Below are 24,206 nucleotides of genomic sequence, written 5' to 3' on the forward strand. Positions count from 1 at the left end.
TGTGTGATGTCCTTAGGTTAGTTAGGTTTAAGTAGTTCTAAGTTCTAGGGGACTGATGACCTAAGATGTTAAGTCCCATAGTGCTCAGAGCCATTTGATCCACACACACACCAAAAATTGACAGATACCTCTGAAACATTCAGAACAACCGCCAGGCACACCTTTCAGCTGTTCCATTGCCACCCATCTTGTTTTTACACCTTCAACTGCCCCCCCCCCCCCCACACACACGCACGCACACACACACACACACACACACACACACACACACACACACACACACACACACATATATATATTATATATATATATATATATAGCAATAATTAATTTCAGGCATAGAAATAACTATTTCAAATAGTAATTTTTGATTAAACAATTTATCTACTTTAAGGTGTAAGTGGTTGCAGATGAAAAAAAGCGGAACAAACCAGTCACTGTAGAAACACAACACATCAGAAAAATCACACCATGTTGTAAAAAGGTGTGAATTCATAATTTATATGTTTTTTCAAATATCTGTAATTACGATTCATAAACAAATAATTACATGTATACAAACAGTATAGAACATTCTTTATTTTTGGCAGATGAGAAATAAAAACCCACTGAAGATGCTGCTACTGCAGTGAAACATGTTTGGGTTAAAAATCAAAAATGTCATTTGCTAAAGGCAGACCCTATCCAAAATCATACTCATGTAGTGTGCTTAGGTACCACAAATACAAAAGGAGACTATTTACAGTAAGGAGAGGCATTTAGTCAATCATTCGTCCCGCAATTCAAAGGCGTATTGCGTCGTTTCCACCATGCACTTCACACTGTACTGCAATGTCATCGTGTATGAAATTGGGAGAGACTCTACGTCTGGAAACCCATACCTATGGTTGGAGCACGTTTCCCTGAACCACTGTGCCTTAGAAATATTTCCTCACTAATTAACACATGTGTGAAGATCTGCCCTCTCATACAAGATTATACTTCCCCACACTACTACCAAGCTTGTCTCTTTCCACAATGATTCTGTGACTTTAGCGGCAAGAGGATTAGTTGACGCTAGTCAGCTTGTTAACTGTAGAGAGATTCATCGGCGAACAGCACATTTCTTCGTATATTCGTGATCCAATCTCAACATTCCTGAAGCCGGAACAAGAAGGTGTATTCCTCCACTACTGATAGAGTAAATTACATATGGCTTAACTCTTCTCCGCCTCAGGTAGATATTTTAGCGAGTCAGCTGTAGACAGTGTAAACAGTTTTCTTTCTAACACTGGTGTACTTCACCACACAGTTGGTCCCTTCCCTCACTTACTTCCCTCATCTGATTGTGTGGTGGCCTACAACGAATGTCTTCTGTGTGTAAAATCGTCACCAAATTCAGATATGGCTCATGGTGTCAAATTCACCATTTCTGTTAGTGCAATTTGTATCTGACCTGCTTTGTGTAATCCTACGATTAGATTCTACAAGCTGTAAACAGCGTCTTTGTGTCACAACTTTCTTTAATTCACCGACAGACTACATACACTCTCCTCATAGAGAATGCATAAATACGACTGAGGCAGTTTTGTTATCTTTAAACCACATGGCTCTTCTCCTTCTGTATGCAGATAGCACAGTGGTTGATTCTGAGAAAATAATGACGGGCATGTACAGTTTCTTCTTTACTTTTCTCTTTGCTTATATGTAAATTGAGGGTGGAGGGGGGGAAAGGGTAGGAAAGGGAAGTGATTACTGATGTCAGCTGCATCGGGACATTATGCGGAATTAGTGGCAATGAGCGAAAATGTGTATCAGACCAGGATTCGATCTCCTGCTTCTAGGCAGGTGAATTAAACATCACACCATCCAGGAGACAGTGTTATGGGAATTGTGCGTACTTTCTCGGTCCGCCTGATGGGCGACCCACATCATCACTGAGTACCACCTATCTGCAGTCCCTGTCCATTTTCTCCATGCTACCTACTCTGAGATTCCTGCAGGCGGTCTTACGTACTTGTGCAACTGCACTAAAGAAGGTGGATCCATTGCCCACCCATGTGGTTATATGAATGCATGGTGTCTGTTCTTTCAGACATGTCCGTGAGAACAGACACCACACGGAATCTGCAGCTGTGATACATCATATGTAAATTGAAAGTGGAGTGGGGAGAAAGGAAAGGAAAGGAAAGAGAAGGGATTACTGATGTCAGCTGCATTGGGACATTATGTGGAATCAGTAGCGATGAGTGAAAATGTGTACCAGTCCGATACACATTTTCTGTGTGGTGTCTGTTATTACAGACATGTTTGACAGAACAGACACTACGCATTCACATAACTGATTTGCCTAGATGGCCAATGGATCCACCTTCTTCTTTGGGAATCTCAGTGTAGCAAGCATGGAGGAAATGGACAGCGATGTGGACAGGTGCATTTAGTGGGAATGTGTGTCGTCCGTGAGGTATGCTGAGATAGTCCATGCAAGTAATAGAGCTACAAGGACGCCAGCGCATTTTGTTAGTGCAGGTTTCCTACATCAGCGGCAGGTATGCACTCAGGGGCAGAAGAATAGGTCTGCCCCTGACTGCATACCTGCCCTTGATGTAGGCAACCGCACTAACAAAATGTGCTGGCATCCTTGTAGCTCTACTACTCATGGAGTTGTGATAACACTGTGTGTTATGGCATAAAGTCAGGCGCCAGCACGCCTGTCAGGAACGACAGGGACGAGAAGGCTGTGAGAAGAAGTGAGACCGGACCTCCCTTCAGGATGACAACGCAGCAGCAGCGGCCCTTATGTGAAGACGACATAAGCGCCGCGACCGACTAGTGATGGCCCAGTTCAGTTAGAGATCAGCAGTCACTGTAAGACTGATTATCTCGTATGTCGCCCTTTCCTTGCGACATATCTGGGTAACTGCCAAAGTTAAGTATAGTAATTTTCTTATGGTAATAAAACTCAAGCCGGCCGAAGTGGCCGTGCGGTTAAAGGCGCTGCAGTTTGGAACCGCAAGACCGCTACGGTCGCAGGTTCGAATCCTGCCTCGGGCATGGATGTTTGTGATGTCCTTAGGTTAGTTAGGTTTAACTAGTTCTAAGTTCTAGGGGACTAATGACCTCAGCAGTTGAGTCCCATAGTACTCAGAGCCATTTGAACCATTTTGAACCAATAAAACTCATTTATATGACTTGTTTGATTGTTTGTCTAGTACGCAGGCTTCCTAGACGCTACACTGCGTCTCGGATATCATAGTGGTTAACGTAAATGCCTAGACATTGGGTACGAATCCCAGTCCGGTACACTTTTTCACTCGTCACCATTGATTCCGCGTAATGTTCTGATGCGGCTGACATGAGTAATCCCTTTCATTTTCTTTACTTTCTCCCCCTCCGCCTTCAATTTACACATAATATATCGCAGCTCCAGATTCCGAGGGTTGTCTGTTCTTACAGACATGTCTCAAAGAACAGACTAGAGGCATTTTTATAATTTTCTCTTCCCATTTTATCTTTTTCCTTACCATGCAAGGCTTTCCGACAATAGCGTAGTGTTCATCTATTGCTAACTGCACTCATTACTATTTACTTGAGTTGAAAGTAATTTATGGTTGGTTCCAATGGCTCTGAGCACTGTGGGACTTAACTACTGTCATCAGTCCCCTAGAACTTAGAACTACTTAAACCTAACCAACCTAAGGACATCACACACATCCACGCCCGAGGCAGGCTTCGAACCTGCGACCGTACCAGTCGTGCGGTTCCAGACTCTAGGCCTAGAACCGCTCGGCCACTCCAGCCAGCCAAAGTAATTTAGTTTCGTTTCATATGGATAAGTACGTGTTTTTACAAACTGTATAACCATTTCATGTACTATTCGTATACTTTCTCTCCCTTTCGTGTGAAACGTATTTACGGTAATGTTTTTGTTTATTATGTTCTGTTTACGTCTCATTATTACCACTGCAGCTGATGGTATGAGGAGCGATCTGATTTGAAGTTGAGAAATTGTTTAGAGTGTATTACGTACTGGTTATGTGATTTTCCTATTGAGTTGAGGAGTGCTACACGCTTGGGAGTAATTGTTACTCTTTTCCATAGTGCTTGCAGCCGCTCGGGATTAGCCGAGCGGTCTTAGGCGCTGCAGTCATGGACTGTGCGGCTGGACCCAGCGGAGGTTCGAGTCCTCCCTCGGGCATGGTTGTGTGTGTTTGTCCTTAGGATAATTTAGGTTAAGTAGTGTGTAAGCTTAGGGACTGATGACCTTAGCAGTTAAGTCCCATAAGGTTTCACACGCATTTGAACATTTTTGAACATAGTGCTTGCAAGTCTCTGTAAACTGCCTTTTTTTCAAGCGCTGGGTTTGTAAGCGCAAATACATTATTAATCAAATATAAGAGTAGTAAAATATTTGCGAAAATTTACGTGTAACGAGATAGCAACCTCCACGAATTAAGCGAACTCCCGGAAGGTTTTCCAATGTCATTACGTTTACACAAAACAGTTATCATTTATTTTCAAAGACATTTTTGCCGAAATTAGATGTCCATGACGAAGGCGTCATAATATTTTTTTAATGGTTTGTTTCAATACCCGGCAAGATGCAATTTCGAAATACTTTTTTAAAAATAATAATAAAATAAGAGGATATATTCTGCTTAATTTACGTAGGCTTGTAATTTCTCTTCGCTAATTGTGTATATGTAGCCACAACAGAAATATCGCCGCCTTAACGACACCTGGAATTTTTCAGATATTATTATACATGCCCGTAATGAAATGATAGATGCTTCCATTAGCCTCTTCAGGTGACATACCAATTTGTACTGTGAACGGCATTTACACAGCACTGTTACCCATGAATGCGGTGCTCACAATTGGCATTCCACGATGACTGATTCGTTCTCCAATACCAATCAGTCATAAAAAGTAATGGAACCTCTTCGGCTTTATGGATCCCATTCTGACAGCGGATGAAAATATTCCCCGGATAGTGCAGTTTCAGTTAAGTGAAAAACCATCTATTAAGTGAGATGATTTAATTTATTGCTGCCAATTATCATCAACATCGATAATAGGTACAGTTTTTCCGGCTTTTGTTCTTTGTCGGTCTCGTTGGTGACATTCTGTATTCATTAGACTTTTCGTTTAAGTATATTCTTTTTCTGTTTTTTCTGTCATGAAATGATTAGGGTTTTATTACAAAAATAGTTGCTGCTGCTATTTATGAATTTTTTCCATATATTTGTATTTGTAAACGTAATAAATAAAATTCACATCTCTTAAAAGCCAAGATTTGGGTAGTAAAAGCTCGACTTATTACATGACTATTCTGACAATGATATCACAGCTGAATAATATCTTTGAAGTATTCTTTATAGTACATAGACTGTTCGAAAGGCTTTATTCATGCAGCAATCGCCACTATTGTGGGAACTTTAATGTAGTCTGAAATTCTTCATATCTCACTTTGAACGAGCTTCATTACATTATGCAAGCACTAACTGTACACTAAATTCGTCGTAAATCATATCGTGTAAGCCAAATACTCGCGTAATCTTTGCATTTGTAGAGTATTGTAACATCCTTTATATTAAATTGTACATTTATTTATATTTTTGAATAGTGAAAGAAATAATACGTAAGTTAACATGAAATGGATAAAGCATTACATATGTTTACCGATGTGATAAGATATGGTGACGTACGACGTCAATAATCTAGAGAGGAAGACGTTTTGCAACTTACATTCACTTTACATAAAAAAAATTTTACCCCTCAATAAATTTTGGTGAAAAATGTACAAATACAAAAAAATATATTCTCTTTCAAGAATCAAACAGAAAGTTACCGTATTTTAAGGACTATAAGACGCTGCGGACTATAAGATAAAACTTATTTTTTAAGCAATTTTTAATAAATTTTTAACATTTCTGTTATTAGATCGCAAAGCCACACTAAAAAGAATTATTACTTTATAAAACCGAACTGGCATTTCAAATCTCTGAAAATCATCTTCTGAACTTCCTTCTTCTTCTTCCTTCTCTTCGACGTCATCGTTATCCTATTCATATATACGAGGTCTTCACTGTCATCAAGAGTGTTACTTATGCCACACTTCGTGAAAGATTTAACAGTAATGTCTTCTTTCAATCCGGACCACGACTGTTTTATCGACTGACTTGTTTGACTATAGGTCATTTTAAAGCACCCTTCGGCCGAATTCATGTTGGGTGTCATCCATCATCCATTTGTCCCATTCCCCTTTCATATACACTTCAAATGGTTTATGTGTCGAGACATCAAGAGGATGCAATTGTGAAGTAAGTCCTCCGTATTTTCCTGCCTCAGTTTCTCTTTCACAGAATTTTTCCAGTGACTGCTAAACAGATCTAGCACAAGAAGATCGTTTACAAAAGGTCGAAATTTTGTGCGGACTTCAGTGCGAGATGGTTATAATCCTTTCCACAATGAAACTTTGTCTCGAAACCTGGCAGAAAATCCAAAGAGATTCTGGTAGCATGTGGAGCATGCTAGCAGCAAGACACAATCAATGCCTTCTCTGCGCGATAGCAATGGAGATACTATCGAAGACACTGCTGCCAAAGCAGAGTTACTAAACACGACTTCCGAAGTTCTTTCACCAAAGAAGACAAAGTAAATATTCCAGAATTCGAATGAAGAACAGCTGCCAACACGAGCAATAAAGAAGTAGATATCCTCGGAGTAGTGAAGCAACTTAAATCACTAAATAATATCAAGCCTTCTGGTACAGACTGTATACCAATTACGTTCCTTTCGCAGTATGCTGATGCATTAGCTCCATACCAAACAATCATATACAGCCGTTCGCTCGACGAAAGATCCGTACCCAAAGACTGGAAAGTTGCACAGGTCACAGAAATATTCAAGACAGGTAGTAGGAGTAATCCACTAAATTACAGGCCCATATCATTAACGTCGAAATTCAGCAGGATTTTGGAACATATATCGTGTTCGAACATTATGAATTACGTTGAAGAAAACGGTCTACTGACGCACAGTTAACACGGATTTGGAAAGCATCTTTCTTCTGAAACACAAGTAGCTCTTTACTCGCACGAAGTGTTGAGTGCTGTTGACAAGGTTTTTCAAATGGATTCCGTATTTCTGGATTTCCGGAAGGCTTTTGACACTGTGCCACACAGCGACTTGAAGTGAAATTGGGTGCTTACGGAATATCGTCTCAGTTATGTGACTGGATTCGTGATTTCCTGTCAGACAGGCCACAGTTCGTAGTAATTGATTGAAAGTCATAGAGTAAAACAGAAGTGATTTACGGCGTTCCCCAAGGTAGTGTTCTAGGCCCTTTGCTGTTCCTTATCTATATAAACGATTTGAGAGACAATCTGACCAGCCGTCTTAGGTTATTTGCAGATCACGCTATCGTTTATCGACTAGTAAAGTCATTAGAAGAACAAAACAAATTGTAAAACGGTTTAGAAAGGATATGTTTATAGTGTGAAAATTGGCAATTGACCCTAAATAACGAAAAGTGTGAGGTCATTTACATGAGTGCTAAAGGGAATCCGTTAAAATTCGGTTACACGATAAATCAGTCAAATCTAAAGGCCACAAATTAAACTAAATACCTAGGAATTACAATCACGAACCACTTAAATTGGAAGGAATACATAGAAAATGTTGTGGGGACGTTTTATTGGCAGGAAATTAGAAAATTTAACAGACCTACTAAGGAGACTGCCTACACTAGGCTTGTCCGTCCTCTTTTTGAATACTGCTGCGCGTTGTGGGATCCTTACCAGATAGGATTGACGGAATACACCGAAAAAGTTCAAAGAAGGGCAGCACGTTTTGTGTTCTCGCGAAATAGGGGAGAGAGTGTCACTGAAATTATACAGGATTTGGGGCTGACGTCATTAAAACACAGGCGTTTTTCGTGCGCTGCGGAATCTTCCCACTAAATTCACTCACCAACACTCTCCTCCGAATGTGAAAATATTTTGGGGACATCGACGTACACAGGGCGAAACGATCACATGATTAAATAAGGGAAATCAGAGTTCGCACGGAAAGATATATAGGTGTTCGTTCTTTCCGCGCGCTATACGAGACTGGAATAATAGAGAATTGTGAAGGTGATTCGATGAACCCACTGCCAGGCACTTAAATATTATTTGCCGAATATCCATGTACATGTATATGAAGAGAACTCTTCTTCAATTAAGCACCTTTCCTTCTCTCTCATATTCTGCTAATCCACAATTTCATACCAGCCTTGTCCATCCAACCGTTGTTAAGTACGTGAAGAACAACACCCGGTGGTATTTCGGAAGGTTTTGGCATTGTTTTGCGTTTTAAAATGATAATTGGATTAAGTTTAGTGCCGTCAGCACAAAATGAAAGGACAACAGTGCAGCACATGTTTTTCATGTCCATTTGTTTTTATAGTTACGGTTTTAGTACCTTTCACGGGAAACAGTTCTGTTACTCGGTACATAAAATGTCACAGGTGTTTCGCCCATATTCACTATTTGGCTTAGTTCGACCCTGGTTTTCTTTCGATGTTGAATAATAAAGAAGTGGAAAGATAAAATTTTGTCTTCATTGCCTTGTGGCATTTTCTGAGATATTTTGGTTTTGGTTCGCAAGCTAAGTCCATCACACTCCATAAATCGGTAGCGCCAACCAGCTCCTTGACGTCCGATATGTTCCACTGTAGCGCTAGCTGGCGAGCGTGTATTTGAATCATTTTTGTATTAATTCCATTGCCATTTTGACGGTGTTCATGAATCCGCTCTAATACGTAATCTTCTAGTTTTGGCCATTTTGCATTCAGTCCTCTACCTGCACATTTAGTCTTTCTAATTTTTTGTTTGGTTCTTCTTTATTAGCCCGCCAATCGCGAAAGTTTTTTTTTCTGTTGGGGAATGGCCGAAATGCCGCTCAGCTTCAATGTTCCCATGTTTTTCTGCATATGCTGTTACTTTCATTTTATAGCCCGCATCGTATGAATAACTTTTACTTTTTCCATTACGAAACTAGCTAGTAACATAAGTATTGTACTGTTACTGATAACACAAATGACTTTCAGTTCAAGTTCACTGGCATCGTAGAGTCCAAAGACGCATGGAGGCAAGACAGTGTTCTGGGTTTGTGATGGCGATACGGGAGGGAGACAGTGTTAACAATCCCCGCAACTCATGGTTGTCGTTCGGTGCACTGCTGCTGCCAGCTGAATCCAGTGTTGCCGGATTGAGATACGTTTCCCGCGGCACCGAATATATGGCCATTTATAAGAGCAACGGGAATTTTAAACCAAACACTGGACATTTTTATATTAATTTGGAGTATAAAGACGCACCTGAATTACGGAGGCAATTTTTCGAAGAAAAAATGCGTCTTATAGTTCGTAAAGTACGGTAATTAAAGTATTAAAATTACATTGAAGAGAGTTCTGTAATGCTGTCTAAGCAATGTACTGCACTATTGCTGTACCATGCAAACGAGACCACGGTTGATGAGCATTGCGTCTGTTTGTCACATAACGACTGAAGCGTCAAGCGGTGTAAGAGCGAGTACAGGAAGACGGTCGCTCTGTATTCAAGATTCTGAAAATAGTAGAAATCAATCGTTTCAGTACAGCGTTCCCCTCTGCTATTGTATTCAGCCTGCTTCAGTAATTTTTTTTGGTTGGTTATCGGTTTCACATAAATGAGAATTTCCAGTTACAGGTTAAAATCATTAACAAGACATACTGCAGTAGCGAAACCACTACAGTTATAAATATTCTGAATACTTTAAAGCACTTCGTCTTCAGGCCACAAGTGGCCCATCAGGATCCTGAGACCGCCGTGTCATCCTCAGTTGATAGGAGGGGCGTGTGGTCAACACACCGCTCTCCCGGTCGTTACGATGGTTTTCTTTGACCGGAGCCGCTACTATTCGGTCGAGTAGTTCCACAATTGGCATCACGAGGCTGAATGCACCCCGAAAAATGGCAACAGCGCATGGCGACCCGTATGGTCACCTATTCAAGTGCCAGCCACGCCCAACAGCGCTTAATTTCAGTCATCTGACGGGAACCGGTGTATCCACTGCGGCAAGGCCGTTGCCCTTAATACATTAAGCTCAACCTAAACAAGTTTCACGATAATCCAGGCTTTAAGTACTTACTTGTGGAATAACAAAAACAGCATACGCTTGATATTCGCTCAAAGGTAAATTCACTAGCAAATAAATATTCCAAAAAATTAAAATAAAAAATTAAATTTTAAAGCTAAGACCGTACTAACTTCGAGTATTACCTTGGGGGTATAGATTAATGAACTGTGCGCGTAGGGTAGGCGGGGACCAAGTTGCGCACAGGGCAAAGAAGCGAATCTTTGGTTTTTACTACTTGTGAGTGTAGTGTGGCAGCCCTGCATCTTTAGCTGAGAACTTTCATGGTGGAAGTGTCAGAAGTATTGTGTTAGTGGTTTGCGCTTTGAAGCTTGCAAGATATGAGGTGAGTTAATGTTCTGGAACTTTCTGATCTCCAGGTATTTACAATGTAATTGATGGCTACCTTTTTGGTATCGTAAAATCCCAAAGAATTTCCAATACCTTGTATGTAAGTACATAACCTAACTCACACTTTAAGCATAGTTGTTAGTTTAACAAGGTGCCATATATGGCAGCTAATACCAGAAGTTCAGAAATCAACGCCTTGGGGTAAAGATCCTACAAATTACCTGGAGCAAATGTCCGCACGCATACTTGGCCTCAGAACATTTGTGTTCTCTTTCGCCCGTTTTGATACTGAACGCGTAGGTTTATTTAAGATATTTCATTAAATACGTATTAACAAAACTAGATCAACTTCATTTTAAAGAAACTAGGAGAGAAAAGCGTCGCCCACGTCGTTATATTTTAAGGCTAAGAAGGTAATACAAAATGCATCTTTGATTAGAAAAGCAGCGAAAAGACTTTGATATATGTCGTGCTCTTAAAAGAGCGGAAAAAATTCCTTATTTATTTTATGACCATTAGATGTAGTCATAGGACCAAGGACGTACGTGGTATAGTATACCGATATAGCATCATCTATAAAATACTTGAAAATGGCCTAAGCGTCGAAACTGTACAATCATACATGAAATAAAGAGAATAGCAGTTGAAGGCATCATGAATTCATTCAAAAGAATTGACGTTGCGTAAAAGACTTAAAGCCGGCTAAGGAGTGGTATCATTAGGGCGTTTCAAGAGAGTATTTTCTGAGCCAGAGGGAACTGTTTTAATTTGGATTCTACGTTCTACAGCACTACTTTTAAACACTTACGACGTTTAATACATCAGTTTGACGAAAGTAATGGCGTAAACAACTCATTTCATAAAGAAAACGAAGAGGCAGGGGAAGACAGGGCTCGCTCATTCATCGCTCGTTATAATCAGTATCGGGAGTATAATGAGGTTCAATAAAGTAATTGACAATTTAAATACTATTTTCCGCCCCATCGATTCTATAATGAAGACGAAAGAGAAATGCAGACTGAAGAAGGAAAACGACAGAAAAGTGTAGTAAGAAAAGGTCAAATAATAATAAAATATTTTTCCTTGTTTTAAAATGTTTTTATTTAAATTAGTAATGTGTTAGTGGCATGTGTTAATGTTTAATAAGATCACGATTATGGAGACAATGTTGATGACGATTGTGATGTTTTTATATAGTAAATTATTATAAAACTTAATAATGATAGTACCTGGCAAACACTATAATACTCGATGTGATGTTTAAAGCTTTCCCGGCGTACTGATTGTTCCTGTATCTACAAGCTACTAGTTGCCACCATCCAGCACAAACAATGGGCATTCTCAAAACCTTGTTCCATCGTGCCCGTACCATCTGTGACACCGACAGTCTTCAAGCGGAACTGGAGCCCCTGCAAAAAGTATTTCTGAAGAATGGCTTTTCACCTAGGCAAGTGAACAGAGTGATGCAGGCCTGCAAACGACGGAACAATGAAGAGGAGGAGGCCTTCAGGTCGACTGCTTATCTACCATTTATTGGGAATATTTCTTCACAGATCGGCAGAATATTGAGAAAGTATCAAGTTAGAGTCATCTTTCGCCCTCCTTCCAAAATTTCAGCACTGGTGGAATCCGTTAAAGACGACCTGGGCCTGCATAAATCAGGTGTTAAAACAATTCTGTGTGAATGCGACAAATCAGGGCAAGCAACACGAACTGTGGAGGAACGCATTGTGGAACACCAATGGCATACTCGCCTTCTCCAACCCACCAAGTCCGCAATCGCCGAACATTGTATTTCCACAGACCATTCCATGAATTACAACGGCACAAAAATTTTGGCCCATACACCAAACGTTTGTAGCTCAGTTATCAATGAATCTGTGGAAATAAGATCGTCTGGCAACGAGACTCTCATAAATCGAGATAGCGGCTATCAGCTAAACTCTGCTTGGAATCCTGTTATAGAGAAACTTCGTGGTCGACGTAGTTATCTGCGTAAAGATGAAAATCGACCTTATATCGATACGCCAAGGTTTCACTCGGAGGGCGCGAGGCGCAGCGCACGGAGTTGTTATGAACGCGCACGCTGAGCAGCGCATGCGCAATGTCACCCCAGCATGGCTTTAAATAGCAGAGCTCATCGCGTACTCACCCCCTCCCAGATGATGCCCTCTCTCCCACCATTTATCCCTCCTATCAACTCTGATCCTCACTCCCCCTCCTTTCCTCTGTCCTTTCCCTGGGCAATGTCACCCCAGCATGGCTTTAAATAGCAGAGCTCATCGCGTACTCACCCCCTCCCAGATGATGCCCTCTCTCCCACCATTTATCCCTCCTATCAACTCTGATCCTCACTCCCCCTCCTTTCCTCTGTCCTTTCCCTGGGCTCCCTCTTCCCCCCTTTCGTCCTGATTTCACCCCACTACACCTGTCCCTACCTCCCTTCTCCCCCCCCTCGAGTCCTTTTGTATTCCCCTCCTCTGCCTACCCCACTCCCTGTCGCGTCTGCCCTGCGCCCCCCAACCCTCTTATGGGTCCTTATCCTCCATCAGCTTCTTTCCCGGCTCCCCCCCTTCACTTTTACTCTCCCTTCCCCCCTTTTTATTTTCCTGTCATCTGTCCAGTTTCCCCCCACCTGCTCTCGGCTGTGGTATGTCACATTTGCCAACTTTTTAGTGCAGTGTTCCAGTGACTGTTCAGTGTTTCGTCTTTCTCATGTTGCAAACAGAAACCATGCTGTCGCTAGGTGTGAATTTTATGACTTTTGAGAACAGAAACCAGACTGTCGCCGTGTTGTTTTAATTGTCTGTGTATTGTTTTACCTGTCTGCTTCTTAGCGTCATCATCCCTCTGTTCTTTGTTTTAAGTTCCACGATTTCTTTTCGCCATGTTACTTTTTAAGTCTCCGATTTTATCGCCTGTTTTTATTATTTCTTCTCTTCATCTTTCAAACAAAGTCTGTAGGCTGAAGAGCGGCATACTAAGCTGCTGCCAGCCCGCCCCGCCTACAGACACATCCGTAACTTGCTCGCGGCTAAGAAACGCCGGGACTGGCGACAGAGATACACCCGTTTAAACGCTGCCCTTCCTATCAACTCGTCCAAGTACTGGTCAGCTTTCCGCCGCCTTACCGGATCTAACCCCCCCTCCCTACTATCCTCTCTATCATGACAACAAACCCCTCCCTTACGTCATTAGTAAGGCCAATCACTTTGCCTCCTAACTCTCCGATGTCTTTACCATCCCTGGCGATCCCCAGTTCGATTACTCCCTCTTCCCAGATGTCCACGATCGAACTGACACCTCTGTCCCTCCCCTCACACCTGGTTTCCAGTACTCGGACAACACTGCACACACGGAACTCGATGCCCCTATCACTACACAGGATCTCGTCGCTACACTCCGCACGAAAAGCAACACCGCTCCTGGTCACGATCGTGTCACCTATCGTCACCTTCGTGAAGCTTCTGCCTCTTTCCTCTCCACCCTGGCCAGGCTCTACAATGTAGTCCCGTGCACCTGCTACTATCCTGACCTGTGGAAAACCTCCCACATCTTGATGTTACTTAAACCCAGTAAACCGCCAACCGCTGTCTCCTCCTACCATCCCATCAGCCCTACCTCGGTCTTCAGCAAGGTCCTGGAATCCATCCTCACCCGATGCATCCATCGGCATCTCCGCCAGCACCGCCTCCTTCCCGTTACCCAGTGTGGCTTTCGGCCGTCCTTCTCTTCCGATGACCCTCTCCTTCACCTCACTCATCTCCAAACAGCTTAATTCCCATCGTTCCTCTGCCTTCCTCTCCCTTGACCTTGAATGAGCCTATAACCGTGTGTGGCATTCCGGTCTCCGCTTCAAGCTCCAAACCTTCACCCTTCCTATTAACTACGTCTGTCTGACCGGCTCCTTTCTTTTCCACCATCCTTGCTGCGTCACCATCCATAACACGGATTCCTGCACCTTTTTCCCCTCCGCTGCTGTGCCCCAGGGTTCCGTCCTCTCCCCTCTTCTGTACCTCTTGTATACGGTGGCCTTCACCTCCCATTCACCTTCTCCAGTATGCCGATGACACTGCCTTCCTTGCCCTTGCCCCCACCCTGTAGCGCTCCCAACACCTTCTCCAATCCCATCTTGACCGGTTCACCGCTTGGTGCAACCAGTGGTTGCTTAAGATCAATCCTGGCAAATCCCAGGCGATCATAGTAGGCAAAACCATCCATTCCTTCCGCCTCCTCGATTTCTACATCACCCCCACCCTTACGTACCTTGGTGTCACCCTCGACTGTCGCCTCTCCTGGACCCCCCACCTCCGGACGATCCAAGCCAAGGCACGCTCCCACCTCTGTCTCCTCAGTCCTTTCTGGCCGTACATGGGGTCTGGACCCCTCCACCATCCTCCACACCTATAAATCCCTCATCTGCCCTATCCTCTGCTACGCCCACCCTGCCTGGATATTCGCTCCTCCTGTAAGTCGGCTGTTTATGTTTTCTCTATGTAAGTAGGCTGTTTATGTTTTCTTATTGGCAACGTTACGTAGCGCTCAATATGAAAATCACTGGCTGTGCTGTGTGCAGTCTGTGGCTAGTTTGCATTGTTGTCTGCCATTGTAGTGTTGGGCAGCGGCAGCTGGATGTGAACAGCGCGTAGCATTGCGCAGTTGGAGGTGAGCCGCCAGCAGTGGTGGATGTGGGGAGAGAGATGGCGGAGTTTTGAAATTTGTCATGAACTGCTATATTTATATATGATGATATCAAGGTAAATACATTGTTTGTTCTCTATTAATATCTTTCATTTGCTAACTATCCCTATCAGTAGTTAGTGCCTTCAGTAGTTTGAATCTTTTATTTAGCTGGCAGTAGTGGCGCTCGCTGTATTGCAGTAGCTTGAGTAGCGAAGATTTTTGTGAGGTAAGTCATTTGTGAAACGTATAGGTTAATGTTAGTCAGGGCCATTCTTTTGTAGGGATTTTTTTAAAGTCAGATTGCGTTGCGCTAAAAATACTGTGTGTCAGTTTAAGCACAGTCTTGTATAACTGTTCAAAAAGGGGACGTTTCATATGTCGACCCTTAGCCGAGGATACCTCACTGGAATCTTCTGATTTTTTCGTGTAGTTTGTGTAGTTAGTGTAGATTTTGTTTATTGCTAGCGCGTAATTGTAGAGAGAATCTCCTTTGTAGTTGCAGTCTTTCATTGTTGTACAGTAAAACAGTTGTGGCATGCATGTAGATTTGCACCAAGTATTTCACAGCTGCAATTACCTAGATATTATTATCAGTGTTATGTTAATGTGTTCTCTTATTTTTGATCTTCAAATTGTGTTTTTCTGTGTTGTCGTGTGAAATACTGTGACAATAATGGCGTGTGAAAAACGTAAGACTAGGCTCCAAAGTAAACTGAGAAATGACAGTGAAAATGAAAGCAGTGTGTTAGCGCCACCGAGTAACGAATTAACTGATGTTCAAAGTAGTAATTTGGTAATTGTGCATAGGGAAATGGAGCGGGCGGAAAACAATGGCGTGGACAGTGAAACAATTAGTGAAGAGGGAAGCATTATCGATCGATCGGTCGGCAACAGCTCGCCTCAGGAATCCGAAATGACAGAACACAATTTTGCAAATACTGTAGATTCAGGTTTTGCGTCCTCACCGTTTTCTCAAATGAGTCAAGACACATTTTCCGCTTGTCAAAATGTGAATGTTGGCGGTGCAAATTCACTGCCGAAAAGCACTGAGGAACATGTTTCAGACACCAGTGCATTGTTATTACAATTAATGCAACAAATGGGACAAAAGCTTGAAAAGTTAGACACAATGGAACAAAATCTTCAAAAGTTAGACACAATGGAACAACACCAGAGACAAACACAGCAACAGTTAGACGCAATGGGACAAAATCTTCAAAAGTTAGACACTACACTTGAACTAACACGTGAAGATTTAACCACTGAGTTACATAACATCGAATCGAAATGTCAAAAGGTCTGTAATAACGTAAAAACACAAATTTGTGAGCATTTCCAACCTATTTTTTCGCGTCATGAAAATGTATTACAGAATCACGAAGCAGCCATAAAAGAACTGCAAACTATTGTTCATGAAAATCATGAGACCTTGCAAGCTAAAATTGACTCAGTTGCATCTACCGATTCGGTTACGCAACTTGCAAAAACTCAGGAAAACTTAATGGACACAGTAGATACTCTGAAACTTGGTTCAGAAAAACATACAGAGGAAATAATTTCACTATTGGAGAAAGTAGCCGAACTTTCGGATCAGGTCACTAACTTATCTACAAAGGTAGATGATGATCTGAATGACACAAGACCCGTAGCCTTCACTGACACAGAAGAGTATGAACAAATAAGAAAATTCAAACAAAATCAAAATCAAATCAATACACAGTACAAAAGAGAAATCCGGGAAGTGCAAGATCAGTTGGCACAAGTAGTACAAGAATTACGTATTTCAGAGGATACTCGCGCCCCAATACGGGAAGAGGGACATAGAAATACGGTACAGCCACAAAATAATAACACAGCGCATTTCGGAAATTATGAAAGAAATTGGCAATGTGCACCGAATTTTGAGATTGAACAGCCGACACGACGTAACAATGACCGACATGCGACTCGCCGACATGATGATTTTGACTATAAGCTGTTCATTACTACACATAAATTCAAAACATTTAAGAATTCCGGCAACGACATTCATCCACAAGCGTGGCTCCATCAATCCTCTCATTGTTTTCCTCCCAACTGGTCATTGGAGCACAGGTTAGAATTTATGTGTGGCTATTTAGAGAATGAACCAGCTGTAAGAATGCGATCGGTCATTCACGATTGTCACAGTGAAGGAGAATTTTACCATGCCTTCCTCTCAGCATATTGGTCTCAAGCTACACAAGACCGAGTAAAACATGGCATCATAATGATGAAACATTGCGAACAATCTGAATTCTCCAGTCTTGTGAAATATTTTGAAGACATGTTGCACAAGAATCAGTACCTGTCAAACCCATACAGCCCCTCAGAACTCATCCGCATTTGCTTAATCAAATTACCTGAACATTTGCGACATATTATTTTGGCAGGACGTTGCAAAGACGACATTGAAGCTTTTCAGGGACTGTTACAAGAACTGGAAAGTGACACTGACAATTGCGGAACGCAGGAGCACAACAATTACAGATCACATCAGTCGCAATTCCGCGATGAAAGAAATAATAACTGGACGCGACAAGGCTATTCTCACAACACAAATCGTGACCGAAACAGACACCACCCGTATTACAACCACTGGCAGAGTAGTAATAATTACAGGGAAAGATCACCTCTCCGCGGTAGTGACTATCACAGAGACAATCAGAGAAACAGACAATTTGGGAACCAAAATAATTATTATCAAGGGAGACAGAATAACTTTAGATGCAACGGTCCAGCGCGCAGTTACGATTCAGGCAGAAATTCTCCACCACTTAACCGACAACAAAGAAACTACAGGAACTACCGACATGACGACAGACGATGTGATCGTAACGACAGACCTGAATTGCATCGGAACTGGCAGGATTTAAACAAGGCAGGACCCTCTCGTCACGGTGAATTTGTAGAAGCTAGGTCTCCTAATCCCAATAACGACGCGCGCCAACGAAGGAACAGACAATGACTCGCGCCGCAGGCACCCACGTGCGCCGGCTGGCTCAGAGAAAAATAACATAGAAGCTAACCTTGAGAAATATTCCAGTATTCTTTACCGATGGATACCACATGATAATTGCGTTGAAGTTGAAACTCTGCGTACTAGGAAGAGTAAAGGTTTACACCACATTTCACATGTAAAACCGTTTATTGAAAGATAATCTACTTTTTAACTTTGTCTTTGCTATAAAACTTTTCACTTCACATTTCTAGTATGCTTTGTCTGACTTAAGAAACTGTTAACATGCAACAATGTTTGAAGTTAAATATCCAGTCTAGAACCTAGGGAACATTTTTAAACAGAAATTACGAATGCATTGTTATAGTGGACAGATGACACAGTGTTGTATTTGTACATTCTTGCTTGTTAGTTGCACGATTACGTAACGGCTATCAGGCTTACATACTTAGGACACATACTGGTACTGCTAATGAGATTTTGATGCAACATTTTGGTTTACTTGAAAATACATTCTGGGTTTAAAGTACTTTCTGTGAGATACCAGACGACACAGTGGTTAGTTTATGTGACAACTACACGGTTTTATCACGACGCTACTGATAAGTGACAATTTACAATGTTGCTTTTGCGGTGTATCTGTTTTATATCTGCACAGTTTTTCTGAATTCTTCTGGAAAGTAAAACAGGTTTTAGTAGTAACTTTTGTGGTCTAGCTACAATGAGACTGCCTTTACCGTAGCACAACAATACGTTACAGCACAGTACTTTCCTCATCATGGCAATAAGCGTAATAACTAAGACATTTATACGCAAAGCATTTCACTTTTGTGTATTATGAGGTAAGTACATTGACTTCTGCAGAACGTAGCTTTCGGAGGACGATAACTACGACACTTCCACAGAGATTATGTTGCAACAAGACGCACATTTAGCGCTACAGGACACGTATTTGAGTGATTGATTTTGTACTTAAAATATTTATTTTTAAAGATATTTGGAGTACAATGATACAAAGGTTTTCCGTGATACATTTCATTCCGTTGCTGTAATCTGTAACACCTGAGGGCATAATTACATTAATCCTCAGGGGGTTACACGCCTACTTTGTGTACCATGTGTGTGGCAACCACAAGGAACCCTAGCTAATATGGTATTTGCTTATACAACTTTACACATCGGTACCATATTTGTCTAACACACAAATTACACAGCTATCTGATCATGTAACTGAGAGAGACAAACATTTATTTTACTATATCAGTGACAGATGTTTACGTAATTACACAGTTGGATAACTTCACACTTATGAAACTGTATTTTGTCTGTACTTTGTAAACTGTTCATATTTTTTCGGAACCATTGTGATACTATGAGAGCTTTGAATGATGTATTTGGTATGGGATCATGATTTTTAAAGTACGTTTGAGGCAGATGACACTATTGACTTGAGCAGAGAATTTTTTTAGGTTTTGAAATTATTGGAGGAAGCTACAACGATTTTGAGAATTGACTGAGATGTTATGATATTATTAAAACGACGATGTGTACTATGCTGTTGAGATATGTTTATGATCAATAAGATGATGCTACCGTATATGAGGAATAAGAAGTATGTTGGAAACCAAGAAGTGTACTTTAAGAGTTATGAAATGTGCGTAAATGCGTGACTGTATCACAATGCTGACGAATATTTTATTTGGACACTTATATTTATAGGGTTTTGTTTCTACACATTTGCAACGCAAATTCTCGACCCGTGAAATTTTGTATATAAGACTGTCACAGTAGCAGAATCTGCTGTCGTAAATATTTCCGTAAGAAAGTTAAGTGACCACCTGCACGTAATGCGTCGTGGCCACGCAGCTGTGTCAGATGCCGGGAGAACAAGTCATTAGTGAGTGCCTCATCAGAAGCACAGGTAGAAAAAAAGAAAGGGGAGGCCATTGTCCTCGCTATTGACATTTCCTTGTTGAAAGCATACTGTGGAGCTCGTAATTTATGATATTTACTAAAATGCCTAATGAAATGATTAGAAACACTTTACATCTATTGTCTTTGTAGTTAAGAGATTGCTCATTTTGTTTAATATCTGGTTTCCAGCTGTGTTGCAGCATTGGTTTTATAAAATAAACTTAAATGCATATTCTAATGTGAACACTTTCTGTCAACAGATTTATTAAATAATTATTTTCTGATCCACATTCTTCGAAAAAGGAGCTCTTGGAATGGAGAGAACAATAAGAAGGGACTAATAACAGTAACTGCATCTATAATTTTCTTTTCAAGTACTTGGTAATTTCTTTTGTAGAATAATTTGTGGTGCACCACTTTAATTACTTAGACATTAAGATGTGATTATTCATTTCCCTTATCTGCATTGTTATCTTTAGTGTACTATTTTTCTGGTTGAGCTATGTCATGTTTAGGTATTTCATTATCTGCTGCTGTTTGCCAGGCATAGTGCTACTGAATTTTAATTTGTGTTACTCTGCTAAGCCAGTTTACTACTGATTTATTTTTCTTGTTTGCTGCTCATTGCCTTATATTAGTTGTAATTTATGCTGCTTGCTTTGCCTATTTAAATTTTTTGTCATTGATGTTTGTTATTAATTGTTTTGTGCTGCTGCATTGCCTCGTCCCTTAGTTTAGCATCTGAGCTCAGTAGATTTAAGTTAGCTTAAGAGGGGGTAGACTATATAAGCAACTAACTATGATGAATTGGAAGAAATGCATTGAGAAGATATAAGAATATGGTTTGGCCAAAAAAAAAAGTATTTTGAAAGAGGAGATGAACAAAAAAGTAGGGTTTAGAGACAGTAAGTTTAGGTAGGATTTTCTTGGAAATAAATGATGAGGTAAGATAATGGTAAATAAATAAAGAGGTAAGAAATGTGTGAACATATAAATACAGAAAGCATGCTTGGATAGAATTTTTTTGGTGGAAACAAATGTTGAAATAAGACGAAAGATTTATGGAATGAAGTTTTGGGTTGGACTGCAGTACCAAATTTTACACTGAAAACAAACTCTGCCCTTTCCTCTTGTGTTATTCTGCTATGTGTTTGTGTACCCTTGTGTATTTGTGTTCTAGCTGTCTTTATGTGTTTAGCTGATAAGAGTTATGTTGTAGAATTTTTCTAATAATATGTTATTTACATTGTAAAGATGTTTGGGCATTTATCCTGTTTTGTTTTAATGCTCATGTGTGAAGCTGATGTTTCGAAAGTTATTCTGATCTTTTATGTATGTACTCATGTCATAATTCCACTGATGTATATGATAGTTCGATTCTTTTGTAAAGCCTGTACTACAAATCTTATCTGTATTGTTATGTTTTTAACGATGTATTTTGTACCTTTGTTATTGTATTCTTATGTTATAAAATTGTAATTGTCACCAGTTCATGATATTATTAACTTGTTAGTTACATTTCACTGCACACGTTTCTGTTGGTCATAGTATATGGACAATATGTGAGAAGTTGGGACTGTTAGTGTTTGCACGTGTGTTACTAATTCAGCAAGGGACTGGATAACAGCATTGCTGGTTCTAAGGACAATTCCAAAAACTTTGTGAATGCACAAGTGGTGGTTTATGGACTTGCTATATTCTCCGCAAGACTCTTCGATGGTGAATGTGCACCTGCACAATCGCAACAGATGGCTGCTGGCCATTTCTACAAGGACTACAGTGGGTCTGCACCTCTGGTGGCCCACCAATACCATTATCTCTACAAGGACTACAGTGGGTCTGCATCTATGATGACCCACCAACGCCATTATTTCTACAAGGACTACAGTGGGTCTGCATCATTGATGACCCACCAATACCATTATTTCTACAAGGACTGCAGTGGGTCTGCACCTCTGGTGGCCCACCAATACCACAATCTCTACCAGGACTCCAGTGGGTCTGCTCTGTGATGACCTACCTACCAATATTCTTCAAAACTTCGAATGACTCTGCTGTGGGTTTGCTCCATTGTGGCCCATTACCTGTCAGCATGTCAAGAGTCAGCACTGTCTTTCCGTTGGAAGGACAACACTACTTCTTCAAGACTGCATGGAAATCCACTACTTCTGTGTGCAATTTATTTTACTAATCAGACTTTGTGAAAAAAAACCTGTAATTACTATTATGATGAATGATCAGGACTATCTTTATGGACTGTGAGAAAATTTTAGCTTTTGACCAACATTGTATCAATAAGTGTGTACATTTGATTTCTTTGTTATTGTAATTATGAAAAATTTTATCAAATCATTATTGGCCACTGCCCAAAAAAAATTTTGTAAAATTTTTTGTGGGAAGCATGGGGGCTATGTAAGTAGGCTGTTTATGTTTTCTCTATGTAAGTAGGCTGTTTATGTTTTCTTATTGGCAACGTTACGTAGCGCTCAATATGAAAATCACTGGCTGTGCTGTGTGCAGTCTGTGGCTAGTTTGCATTGTTGTCTGCCATTGTAGTGTTGGGCAGCGGCAGCTGGATGTGAACAGCGCGTAGCATTGCGCAGTTGGAGGTGAGCCACCAGCAGTGGTGGATGTGGGGAGAGAGATGGCGGAGTTTTGAAATTTGTCATGAACTGCTATATTTATATATGATGATATCAAGGTAAATACATTGTTTGTTCTCTATTAATATCTTTCATTTGCTAACTATCCCTATCAGTAGTTAGTGCCTTCAGTAGTTTGAATCTTTTATTTAGCTGGCAGTAGTGGCGCTCGCTGTATTGCAGTAGCTTGAGTAGCGAAGATTTTTGTGAGGTAAGTGATTTGTGAAACGTATAGGCTAATGTTAGTCAGGGCCATTCTTTTGTAGGGATTTTTTTAAAGTCAGATTGCGTTGCGCTAAAAATACTGTGTGTCAGTTTAAGCACAGTCTTGTATAACTGTTCAAAAAGGGGACGTTTCACTCCTACCTTTCACAAATCCCTCCAGATCCTAGAACGCCATGCTCTTCGCCTCGCCTATCGCATCCGTCTCCCCTCCCGCACACAGATCCTGTATGACCTAGTTCCCTTCCCCCACCTCTTCCTTTTCCTCGAACGGATACGGATCCTCTACACCTCCTGCAAACTCGATCCTCCTCACCTGCTGGTCTCTCCCATCCTCTCCCGGCCCCGTCCACTGCTGCGGCTGTACTTCCATGTCCCACCTGCTCTCCATCTCTCCACTCTCCACACCCTCTCCCAAGGTGGCTTCTGCCAGCTCCCTCTCCCTGATGATGCCCTCCTCCCCTCCATCTACCCCTCCTACCAGCTTTGATCCTCCCTCCCTCTTCCTGTGTTTGTTCCTTTGGGCACCCTCTCTCCCTTCTCTCCCCCTTCCCTCCCTCCTCCCTTTCTCCACACTTCTCCCTCGGGCTTCCCCTACCTCCGTCCCTCCATTCCTCCTCCCATCTCCTCTGCCATTGGCATCTTTGCTCACCCCTCTCCCTCTCCCTCACCCTTCTTTCCCTCTTGGCAGGTCCCCGGAACCGCACGTTACGTGGACATTCGCGCGCTGGAGATCATCGCCATCCGTTTCTCGTGTGTGCCGTCGTGTTTTGTGTTTAGTGTTCACCGTCACGCTCCATCGTTCACATCTGCCATCGAAATCATCAGTGTTTGTGCGTCGTGTCAACAGTTTGTAGTGTCGATTATCGTCAAATGTGAACGGCTCCATGTTTTGTATTCTCTGTCTACTATTTTTTACCCGCCATTATGTCAATTGTGAGTATTTTTCTGTTTTCCAATTGTCTACTCTAAGGCTGAAGAGCAGCGTAGAATGCTGCTGCCAGCCTACCTTTGTAGCGGTATTAAAATTGCAATAAACGAGAAAAAAGCATACTCGCCAGTACTACTACAGTGGTACTCACCTTAAGGTGGCCAGAAGACTCTGCGCCGAAGTATCATGGCAGGACGTTACTGAAATCCGGCACTTCTCCCGTGTTTTTATGGGACGCTATAATGTTCCATTATTTTATGATAATAATGTATTTTTGTGTGGAATTTTGCCCTATAACAATAGGATGATTACCACAGACCTGAGATAAAGGCCCAGTTTCTTCAGT

Source organism: Schistocerca serialis, chromosome 8, assembly GCF_023864345.2.
Source record: "Schistocerca serialis cubense isolate TAMUIC-IGC-003099 chromosome 8, iqSchSeri2.2, whole genome shotgun sequence".
NCBI classification, from domain to species: domain Eukaryota; kingdom Metazoa; phylum Arthropoda; class Insecta; order Orthoptera; family Acrididae; genus Schistocerca; species Schistocerca serialis.